Source organism: Macaca mulatta, chromosome 17 (genome assembly GCF_049350105.2).
Source record: "Macaca mulatta isolate MMU2019108-1 chromosome 17, T2T-MMU8v2.0, whole genome shotgun sequence".
Taxonomy (NCBI): domain Eukaryota; kingdom Metazoa; phylum Chordata; class Mammalia; order Primates; family Cercopithecidae; genus Macaca; species Macaca mulatta.
This window is the reverse complement of record NC_133422.1, coordinates 13175880-13188115: the sequence shown is the minus strand read 5'-3', so window position 1 is coordinate 13188115 and position 12236 is coordinate 13175880. Positions and strand designations below refer to the sequence as shown.

At 39.6% G+C, this 12236-nt stretch overlaps 1 protein-coding gene and 1 long non-coding RNA gene across 3 annotated transcripts in view; one reads left to right on the top strand and one right to left on the bottom strand.

Moving 5' to 3' along the window:
- STARD13 (StAR related lipid transfer domain containing 13) overlaps positions 1-12236 on the top strand; it is a 558426-nt gene that overhangs the window by 249317 nt on the left and 296873 nt on the right. The gene's annotated exons all lie outside the window — the stretch shown is intronic.
- LOC144336264 (uncharacterized) overlaps positions 1-12236 on the bottom strand; it is a 36369-nt gene that overhangs the window by 23727 nt on the left and 406 nt on the right. The gene's annotated exons all lie outside the window — the stretch shown is intronic.

Genomic DNA, 12236 nt, shown 5'->3' with positions numbered 1-12236 from the left:
CAGTGATGCACCCGTGCCTGGCTGAGGTCCCACAAGGCGACGCTCTGCCTTCCTGTTTCAGCTCTCTACTATCAACAAGGGTCCTTTATGGGTCTATTTAGAACCACAGTTTTGCATTTTTGTGCTTTTGTTGGTTATTTCACTGTTTAAAATGGCTCCCAACCAGAGTGCTGAAGTGCTGTCCAGCATTTCTGAGTGCAAGAAGGCTTGGACGTGCCTTACAGAGCAAAGGTAAGTTTTACAGAGAAAATGGAAGTTTTGTTCAGGCATGAGTTACAGTGCTGTTGACCGTGAGTTCAACATTAAAGAATCAATAATCCAGATTAAACGAGGCATCCTTAAACAGAAACACACAAAAAACAAAGTTACGTGTTGATCAGTTAGTTGACTAGAAGCATGCAGGAACCTAACTCTGTATTTCCCCTAAGAGCAAGAGCTCTGTATTCTCTAATTCAGTGTCCACAGCAAATTTATAGAACGTAATCACGTAGTATAGAGCATGGTAAGAACTGACATATTTTGAAAACTCCGAGAAACATTTATGCTACCTAATTAGTAAAACAAGTATAGTATCTAAAACAAGAGGGGTTTTTTCCTGCAAAATATTGTTCCTCGGCTACGTCAATGGTCAAACATGTTTATATGTATTAAATCACAGCTTGGAAAGCCTTTGTTAGCCTTAGATAGTATTTCAAATCTGTTTGGTAACAATATAGAGGAGTAGTTAAGAGTATGGGTTTTGTCATTAGATAGATTTGGGTTCTTCCTCTTGATGGTTCTGTGAATGTCATCTTCGTGCTACTTGCTAGATGGACAAGTTATTTCGGTTGCCTGAAGCTCGACTTTTCTCATGCAGATAAAAGGGAATAACAGTAGTTCCCATCTTGTAGGACTTCTGTAAGTCTTAAACAAGATGACACACAAAAATTAGTAAACACACTTCCTGGTACATAGCAGTGCTCACTACATGTTAGCTATTATTATTACTGTTTTCTGAGTCCGATACAACGTCAGATTTGGAGGAAACTTGACTCTGAACTGTTCCATGTGAAGTTTGTGGTTGGGATATTTGAGGAAATGAAGGAAGCACAGTATGATGACATAAAATGAGAAATTTTGAATCCTTTTCTGTTTTTAAACCTTGCTAGGGTGGGCTATGCCCATATCTGTGTAGACATCATTCGTTCAACAGATATTTGTTAGCACACAGAACTTTGGAATGGAAGGCTGCTATATTACTTAGTAACACTTGTGTTAATTTTCGAAATCCATCGAGTTAGACCCGGGTCAATCTACCTGCAGACCATATTTAGATAAGTTCTCTGAAGTGGAAACTACAGACTTCAACGATTCTCAGAGCAGAGATCATGTTGCTGTGTCCTCTTGGACTTCTCGAATTAGTGTTCTGAGCCATGTGAGCACAAGGAATGGTTCCTGGCTTCTGCCTGCAGGCCCTGTGTGTGTGAGGACCCACAAGTGAGGAGCTGCGAGGGGCTACACACTCAGCCCCACCCAGCAGAACCTGATGCACGCTCAGCGGCACAGTGGGGCACGCGAAGTGTGGAGGAAAATAAACTCACTAAAGCAGTGGTTCTCAGGTTCTCAGCCTGCTTTCTGACCCACCCTTCCCAAGGGATATGATAACATACTGATCAGTACCAGTGACTCAGATGGGCATTAATTCTTAAGGAGGAGGCGGGGATTGTGTGTAGTGGGGTGGGGACAGGGGCGTCAGAATTTCTTTGAAGCAAATATAGCTTGAAAGAGTCTCAGAAGGCTGGGTGCCATGGCTCATGCCTGTAATCCCAGTACTTTGGGAGTCTGTCGGGGGCGGATCACTTGAGGCCAGGAGTTAGAGACCAGCCTGGCCAACATGGCGAAACCCAGTCTCTACCAAAAATACAAAAATTAGCTGTGCGTGATGGCGCGTGCCTGTAATCCCAGTTCCTCGAGAGACTGAGGCAGGAGAATCACTTGAACCTGGGAGACAGAGGTTGCAGTGAGCTGAGATAGTGTCACTGCACTCCTGCCTGGGCAACAGAGTGAGACTCTGTCTAAAAAAAAAAAAAAAAAAAAAAAAGTCCCAGAGGTGATTCTGACGTCCTCCCTCACCACTCCCTTTGGCAGGGTGTGACAATTCCTCCTCACATTACTGTCTGGTGAGGGAGAAACTTACACGTTCCTTGTCATTTCACAAAATGTTTAGTTCTAATTCAATGCCCACATGTGGTGTTTTTCTACCCCAAGATCTTACTTTATTGTTTAGAATGACTTGTTCTTAGTCATGCCTTTAAGTAGCTTCAGGGACATATCTTAGATTCACTCTCTGGAACACGACTTATTCCAAGTCGCCAGCCGTGCATTCTAAACAGCAGGAATACTCCTCTATAAAAACATGCTGCCATTTCTGTTTAAGGCCTTCGAATTCTTCCATTAGTCAGTCTCTCTCTCTCTCTCTCCCCGCCAACTTAAATAACAAAAGAGCATTTTACTTTGCTTTTTCTTGTTTGTGGGAAAACACATCCTCTTTGGAGTCTTTCCTGTTTAAAAAAAGACTTTAAAAGGCAATAATACAGCTGAGAAGAGATTTATGCCAGCAGAAATCCAGTTGCTGTTTTGACCTCTTTGAAACTGCTTCTTATCAAGATGTCCTTTGTAATACCATATAGTTCCTTCATCTGTATTCTAGGAGCTGTTAAGACGTCTTTCCCACTACCCATGAAAAACTTATCTCGTTATTATCTATTTAAGCTACGCAAAACCAACGATTATCAGCCTCTTCTGCGTATTACTACTCATCAATAACACTAGCTATTAAACTAATGATGAAAGGTTGCGTATGACTCAAGAGGTCTGAAGAGAAACATGTAATAGAACAGCTCTATTTATAGCATCTAGAGTAATGGAACAATCTAGAGGAGAAAAAGGATAAAAGTTTGACGAGAATTTATATAGGAGAGTGAACTGCTGAACTGCAATTGATTTTTTTAAACCCATACAGCAAGTGAAGGTTCTGGGTGTTTTGATTGCCATTGTGGAATATTTTCTATGTTCATGAGTTTTAGGAGGGAAAAATGCAAAATAATACTCTGTTTTCTATAACTTGGCACCCAAATGGACTGCAGATTTATTAAGGGACCTTGATCTTAGACAAGGTGACTATTTATACAAGGATAGTGCTTTGTGATGATGTCATGTTGGGATGCGTACTTAAAGTCATGTCTAGGTTTCACCTCTTATTAGTGACAAAATTTATTGTGAAGTATTTATTTCCAGCCTATTATATTTCTTTTCAAAAAAATACCATGTTGTCTGTAAGTTAATGAAAAATGAGTCCTCTGAAGTATCAAAATTATTTTTAATATTAGCATGGCTATCCATGATATAGAACAGTTTTGGGGATGATTTTTTCACTTGCTTATTTGCCATACCCTTGGCCTCTGCTCAAATTAACCTAAAAACAACTAGTTTAGAAAACCCGTAACTCCCACACAATCATTCCTAAGTGTAAACACAAACAAACTGTGTCATTATTACTACACCAAATGTTTTGAACTCTCACAGCACACAAAGAAGCAAGCCACTGAAACAGGAGGGTTCCCTGATACCCCTTGCAGGATGTGCGGCAGGGGCATGGCTTGCCTGTTTGGTCATCCTTGTTGCTCAAAACTCCTGACAGGAGGGGGAACACGCAGATGGGCAGGTGCAGGAGCTGGGGCAAGTACTTTGGGCTCCACCCCTGCAGTAGTGTCTAGGGGTGGGTGCCTGCGGCCCCACTGTTACAATGCTCTTTCAGCCTTGCCATCCTCAGATGACTTAATATTAACCAGTAAAATGGACTCTCTGCCTTTTTGCAAGGGCAGCGGGCCAGTGTGACAGCTTTCTGTATCCCAGGCTCTTGCCCAGTGTCCCAGAAGAATCGGGTCACACACGGGCTTGAAGGATGAATGTGGGGTTTTATTGAGTGGTGGAAGTGGCTCTCAGTGGGATGGATGGGGAGCCGGAAGGGGGCATGGAGTGGGAAGATGATCTTCCCCTGGAGTTTGGCCATTCAGCAGCTGAACTGCCCTCTGGCCGCCCCTAGCTGAACTCCTCTCAGTGTTCAGAAATTCCTTCTCTTCTCTCTTTCTCTGCCATGTTGTTCCACTGTTCACCTGCTTTTCTCCTCATCTCTTTATCTGCTCGGCTGCTCATCTGCTCATCTGCTTCTGCAGCCTGGGGTCTGGGATTTATATGCATACAGGATAGGGGGATATGGCAGGCCAAAAGGCAACTTTTTGGGCACAGAAACAGAAATGCCTGTTCCTACTTAGGGCTAGAGGTCTCCTCCAGGCTTGAGGGTGGGGCCTTTGCCAGGGAACTGCACTCTTCTAGCCAGTGTTTCCATCTCCTATCCATTCATCACCAAATCCTTTTTAAGAGAATCTACTTACATTGTTTCTGAAGGTTATTTCATATACTGAGTAGTTCTTGTTGCTGTAAAAGCTGAAATTTTTATGCTGTGCTCTAACCCTAATTTTATCAAGAACAGAAGAACTACACAGCTTGTTTCTAAAACTACAAAGGATTACTTCTTTCAAATATTCTTGTCTACATTTTTCTGGTGTCATTGCTATCTTGGTGACAGTGATTATAAACACCGTCTGTGTGCAAAATATTGTGGGAAATGTACAATGTGAATATAAGGGCAGTATCCATCTCTCTACATATAATTTAATATTTTCATAATTATCCAATATTTATTCACTTTATGAAAACAAATTTCTTTGTACTGTCAGGCTTATTATAGGTCTTGATTGCGTTTCCAAAAGGGCCTGTCATTTGGCAGCTACAGTTTAATGCTTTTATTCACAATTTGTAGAACACATGTAATAACTACTTGTCACATCTTGGGATGTCATAAAGATGGGAAAGACAACAGATGTAAAAGATAGTGGAGTAAGATTCAAAAATACTTTGGTGTGTTGGAAAAAATGGCCTTAAACCCACAAAGATGAAGTTTAATGGGAAAAAATATAAGAGCATAAGAGTCATCTGTGAGCCTTCTTGGCCATGAAAGATAATCAAATATTGGACTGCATATTTGTTCAGGTCCTCCAAGAAGTTGACGTTGAGATGAAAGTAAATTTGCAAGGATTTTATTGGGGAAAATGTCTAAGAGAGAAAATGGAGAGGGAGCTGGGAAGAGATGGGCGAGTCATCCAGCCTTGATGCAAATCTGATTCCTAGTGAGGAGAGACAGGAAGGAAAGCTGGGTAAAAGCACCCTGGACTATCATGAAGTCTAGTAAGTCCAGCCAGGCCGCTGGTGTCTTTAAGCCAAAGTTGGCCTAAAGTTGAACGAGTTCTCAGGCTCTCAGTGATAGGCTGCCTTAAGAAGCCTGTGGCACTGGATCATTGTCTACAAGTGGCTGTTGGGAGACTTGGCTCTCTGCCCCAGTTTTATGGGTACAAATGAAACAATGGATTTCAGAGTGTGGCAGCTGGGGTCGATAGTCAAGTAGTTGAAAGTCTGCAAGGTGCATTTTCAAGATACACAGGAGCCAGTGCCTATGTAATTTGGCTTTTCAAAACTCCATCCTAGTTTTGCTTAGAAAATATTTCAGAAAAAAAAAGTTTAAATAAATAATTCAAAACTATATAAATCTGAGATCCTAAAAATGCAATCCTGTTTTAGGATTTCTGGTTTCAAAACAGTTACCGTTCACTGAGAAGAGTTTTAAGACAAAGAACGAAATTCCGTTCTTTGATGGAGGGGTGTCCCAAGGGTGGAGGGGTGTCATGCACATATATTACTAGGGAATAATGATTGTTTCACATTTCTTTTATTTCAAGGATCTATCTACAGTCATTCTCTTTTTGATGTTCAAACTGCCAACTTTTGCCAGTGGGAGCCCTGTTAAGGTTGGCTCCTGAGTCATTTTGACATACCTCATTAATCTTTGTTTTTAGTTTGTAGATATTTTTTTAAAAACCAATTTTATCGAAGTATTATTTACATGTACTGAAATGCACCCATTTTAAGTGTAAAGCTTGATGAGTTTCAACAACTATATCTCCCACATCACAGTTAAGAATAGCCATTGAAGTGAATATCTGCACCCCCATATTCATTGCAGCATTATTCACCACAGGCAAGATATGGAAACAACCTAAATGTCCATCAAAGTATAAATGGATAAAGAAAACGTGGCATATATATATATATATATATATATATTCACACAATGGAGTATTATTCAGACATAAAAAAGAAAGAAATCTTGCCATTTGTCACAACATAGATCAACTTGGAGGACGTTATTCTAAATGAAATAAGCAACACATATAAAGACATCGTGTGCTTGCTCCTTTTTATTGCTTGGGAAATACTTTTTTTCTATGGATAGATTATAATTTGTTTATTTTTTCACCTGTTGATGGACTTTTGAGTTGTTTCTAACTTAAGGCTATTTAAATCTGCTATGAACGTTCACATGATGAAGGCCTCTATATGGATGTATGTCTTCATTTCTCTTGAATAAATACCAAGGGATGGAATTGTGAGTTATATAGTAATTATGTAAGAAAACTACCAGACTACTTCATAGAGAACTTGTGTCATTTTAGATTTTCTCTAACAATGTATGAGGGTTCCAGTTGTGGTACATCCTCACAAACACTGGTGTGCAGTGGTATCTCATTGTGGTTTTAATTTACATTTTCCTGATACTGATGATATTGGGAATCTTTAATGTGCTTACTGATTATTTGTATATCTTCTGTTTTGAAGTGTCTGTTCACATCTCTTTTTTGTCCCTTTTCCTTGTCTTCTTTCAAATTTAGTTGAATTTTTTTTTATATATTCTGGATCTATATCTTCAGATATATGTATTACAAATATTGTTCCACTCAGTGGCTTGGTTTTCTACTTTTTTAACAATGTCTTTCAAAGAATAGAAGAATTCCATTTTGATGATGAAGTTCAGTTGATCAATTTCCATATTGTTCATGTTTTTGTGTCTTAAGAATTCTTTTCCTGCCCTCAAAATCTTGATGATTTTATCCAATGTTGTTTTCTAAAACTTTTAAAGTTGAAATGATACTTTTGTTCATTTCGTGAATGTTGTAAGGTAGTGTCAAGAATGATTTTTTTCCCATATAGATATCCAATTATTCTGGGATTAATATTAGCTCTAATTATTACAACAGGACAGACCTAAGGCTGATTGCGAGACTTGTGAGGAATAGCCTCTGTCTCGTTAAAGAAAAGTTAGCAAAAACCAGGGCACCTGCCTTTGAACATGTACCCACCTCCCCAGTTCCTCTTCAATAACAGGCAGTAAAGGAGAAGATCATTTATTGCCCAGTTGACCATACAATTTGGTCAATATATTTGCTATGTTTGCTGCTTCTGTCATCTAATGTTTATATTGCCCCAAAATTCAAATACTGAAATCCTTATCCCCAAGATAATAGCGTTAGGAGATAGGACCTTTGGGATGTGTTTAGCTCATGGGGGCTGAGCTCTCATAAGAGGCCAGAGAGAGACCTCTCCTCCTTTCCACCAGAGGTTAAATTGAGAATGCTGTCTGTGAGGAAGTGGCTCAGTCATGAATCTGCCATTATCTTGATCTTAGATTGCCCAGCTTCCAGATTGTTAGAAATGCATTTCTGTTATTTATAAGCCACCCAGTGTATGGTATTTTATTATAGCAGTCCCAGCAGACTAACACAGCCACCAATTCCTGTGCATTTCTCTCAAAACCCATTATTTGTCCCATGAGGCCCTTGTGCTTCATTTTCCAGAAAGCTACATCTCTGTCAGCATCCCATACTCATCACTAAAACTGTCGAACTCTGTGAAGGCCTGAAATTTTACCCTCCTTGCAAACTAACATATTAGCCTGCCACAGCTTCAAGAATGTTGGCAGAAGATATGAGTCTCCTGGATCAGAGACAAAGGACTTTATTACTCATGGCGATAGCAGCAGTCACAGTGTTGACATCTGCATTGTCTCCCTGAGCCCCAATTCCCACAGAACAATACTGGCACATGTAGTGCACTGTGGTACAAGAGAGAGTCCTGAGTTTAATGAAACTGGAGTTTTTATAATGGGCAGTAAGTGTGCCTGCCTCTTGCTCCTGAGAGAGGCACTAGCTCTATCTGCCACGGCTGTTGGCTATGCAAACATCTGTGAAAAAAAAAAGTCCAAAATAAACGCAATCAATGTCTGTTTATAAGTCGTCTGGAAATGTAGGAGAAAAATGGAAAATTGTTGCTCAGTACTCACAGCTCCCCATGTTGTTCTTTCCTGGCCTCATGGAGTTTCTTTCTATGAACCCCAGTGGACTCACGGAGATCCTCTACAGATCTCTGTAGCTTCTTGTCTGCACAGATCCCTACTCTCCAATTTTCTGGTCTGAAAATTTCAGTCATTTCAGCTTCCCCCTGAATTCTTGTCTCCGTCTTCTCAATTTAATATGATTTCTGTGCTTTTGCTGGAGTTCCTCCTCACGGGCCCTCAATTCAGAAAGTGCTTCCAGGCAGAAAGCTGGGGGTGATTATAGGGCTAACCTTATCTATTTCCATCCCTCAGGGATCCTGTTTCTGTGCTACCTCCTATACTGTCTGAAAACCAAACAGATAGCTCACAAATGTTGTCTGCTTTTTTATTGTTTACAGTGAGATTATGAGTCCAGTATCAATTATACAATTACCAATTCTACCCCAACATGGTAGAATCAGATATCGCCTTTTGTTTGTTTTTCAGAAATTTTGGGAGCAGTTGTTAAAAATCATTAGGCTTTAAGTTGTGTAGACACAAAACTAAAATTAATGACATACCTAAAATGGGGTAGAATAATACAACAATTACACTGAAGCAAAAATGCTTCCTTTTCTATGTGCTTTTGTGTAACAGACTGCAGTCGAAAGGTGCGCTTCGGGGAGCGAACTGGGTCAGTCTGTCTGCACCGAAGCCAGTAAGGTGAATGAAGAGTCACTAGAAAAGCATCACGGAAGCCCTTCTTTGAAAATACAACTCATTTTTAAACCTTTGAGGAAATGTCAGATTGACTTCTTTGATGTGTTCATCTACTTCTTAGTAAACGTTTTGGTCTTGAGGAGAAGAATGTCTTGGTTGGACACCGTGGCTCATGCCTATAATCTCCGCACTTGCGGAGGCTGAGGCAGGAGGATCACTTGAGCCCAGGAGTTCAAAACCAACCTTGTCAACATCGTGGCACTCCATCTCTGCAAAAGAAATTTTAAAACTAAAAAATTAGCTGACATGGTGGCACACACCTATAGTCCCACCTACTCAGGAGGCTGAAGCTCGAGCATCACTTGAACCCAGGAGCTCAAAACCAATCCTGGTCAGCATAGGGAGACCTCACCTCTATCAAAAAAATTTTAAAAATAAAAAATTAGCCAGGCATGGTGGTGAGCACCTGTAGTCTCAGCTACTCAGGAGGCTGAGGCAGGAGGATCACTTGAGCACAGGGATTCGAGGCTGCAGTGAACCATGATGGCACCGCTACACTCCAGCCTAGGTGACAGAGTGAAACCCCATCTTTAAAATACAAATAAATAAATAAATAAAATTTTAAAAGGAGTATGTATTTCTTCCTAAGTCAGGACTTTCCATCTTTGTTAACTATAAAAATAGTTAATAAATAAACTTTTTTGTTGTTGTTGTTTTTTTGAGACGGAGTCTCACCCTGTCGCCCAGGCTGGAGTGCAGTGGTGCCATCTCGGCTCACTGCAAGCTCTGCCTCCCAGGTTCATGCCATTCTCCCGCCTCAGCCTCCCGAGTAGCTGGGACTACAGGCGCCCGCCACCACGCCTGGCTAATTTTGTGTATTTTTAGTAGAGATGGAGTTTCACCGTGTTAGCCAGGATGGTCTTGATCTCCTGACCTTGTGATCCGCCTGCCTTGGTCTCCCAAAGTGCTGGGATTACAGGTGTGAGCCATCGTGCCCGGCCAATAAATAAACTTATAGTTAAGAAAGTTATTAATAGTTAACAAAGTAACAAAAAAGTTAATGGTTGGTTTATAGCATAGTCTCACTTATTTTGACAGTTAACTTAGGACACAATTAGTAGAGTGGGAAAAATCAAGGGAAGGGTCTGTCATTCATTTTACCAAGTCTTTTTTCCAAAAATCAACGAAATGCCAGCGTAGTTAGGGTGGCATGGCTCATTTCCCACCTCTTCTCATCTTTAGTATTTCATGCATCTTCCTCTTTTATTTCCACTACAACAATGGTGCGTCATTTAAATGTTTACATTCTATGATCTTATAAAACCAATTAATAGAATTATAACTGTTATAAATATATTCCCCCAAAATGGATTTAAGCTGATACAAAGGTCTTTGTTATTCATTCACTAGATGACTAAATTTTTCAGACCACTCTAATAGTCCATTTTACCATAGTTAACAGAACACTACTATAAATTGTCCTTTTAGTATCATTGTCAGTTAATGTCAGAAAATTAATAGAGATTTAAAAAATCATCCTTATTTTGAACTATAAGGTATTATGACTGACAAATAGAGCACAATAACTCTACCAAAGGAAAATCCGGAAGTTGTTTCTCAACCTCTAACCTAAGCTACTCTGCCCACCCATGTGTTAATTACCTTCCTGAAAAACGAAGCTAATCCAGCCATGTCACTCCACAGCTTGAAGACTTCTGATGGTTCCCTGAGCCCTGATGGATAAACTAAAACATTTTAGAGAACACAAGGCCCACTACAATTTCAACCTAGTTCTAACCTTCAACACCATTCTCTGCTGTTGTCTCACCTTAGAACTCTATTACTCTGAAATCGCTTTATCAGGTCAGAAGGGCTTTTCACAATTCCATGCCTGCTCTCAGGCCATTGCATCTGTCTACAACCCCCCTCTGAATAACTCTGCCTGCTCTGGCCAGCACTGTGTGGTTTTTCCTTCTCACATCTTTCACACCTCTGTGCCAGTGGAATGTACTCGGAACACATCCCTGGCATGTTCTGTGTTTTAACCAGCTGGTACAAGAGAGTCTGGTTAAGAAAATTCTCCAAATGTGATGCTTTAATCTGCTGTTCAATAATAAGTCCAATCTCATTCCCTGAATTTCTACTCTAAACATGCTTGTAAATCCTCTGGTGTGATTACACAGATCACGTGAATGTCCCCTAGGCCCTAGCAGACCCCGGCAGAGAGAGGGTCGTGATTTGATGTTCTGGAACAGGGCTGTCCAATACAACTTGCTGCAATGATGGGAATTCTTCTACACTGTCAAGTATGACAGCCACAGGCCACATAGGGCCATTGAGTGTTTGAAGTATAGCTAGTGTGATGGAAGAACTGAATTTTTAATTTTTTTTTTTTTTAGTCTAAATATACTTTAAGTAGCTACATGTGACCAGTGGTTACCACACTGAACAGTGCAATTCTGGAAGTTTCATAGGCCTATAGACCAATTCACAGGACTATTATCCCAGGGATAGTTGATAGGAAAAAAAAAGGAATAAAAGGAATAATAATGAAAGGAGACAACGAGTCATAAAAATTAAAGGACTAACAGAGTAATATGATTGTGAGAATTATTTTCTTTTTCTAATCTTTCAGGGTGTTCATATTGTATTTTAAAGGCTCTATAGCCTTTCTTTACTATGCAAGTTCTGTTGCTCTAAAACAAGAGTCTTAATTTTATATAATAATTTTCTTATGCCTTTATATGTGTCTTTCAAGGAGAGAACATGCATTAAATTATAGTGAGCTTGTGGTTGAACTCCTCGGTAAAATGCTAGACAAGAAGATCATTTTAGAGGAATATGTGAAAACAGAAATCCTGCCTGAATGAATTGTTAGCTTTTGTTATCATTATAATAAGGAAGGTAATTCAGTGTGGAAGTTAAAGCACAATGTGGGTGTCCAATAGACCTTGGTTAAGTTATTTAATCTAAGTTTCACAACTTACTATTTTGTCAAATAGTATGCACCCCAGTAAGAGAATTTACATGAAACCTTTAGCTTAGTGTCTGGCACCGAATAAAATATGTAAGTGTCATTTGATAGTATTACTATCAAATGAGTATTCCTCTGATCATGATTATTATATTATCATTTGATTAGTATTCTGATTGATAGAGAATAAAATATGTAAATGTCATTTGATAGTATTACTATCAAATGAGTATTCCTCTGATCATGATTATTATATTATCATTTGATTAGTATTCTGATTGATAGAGAATAAAATAT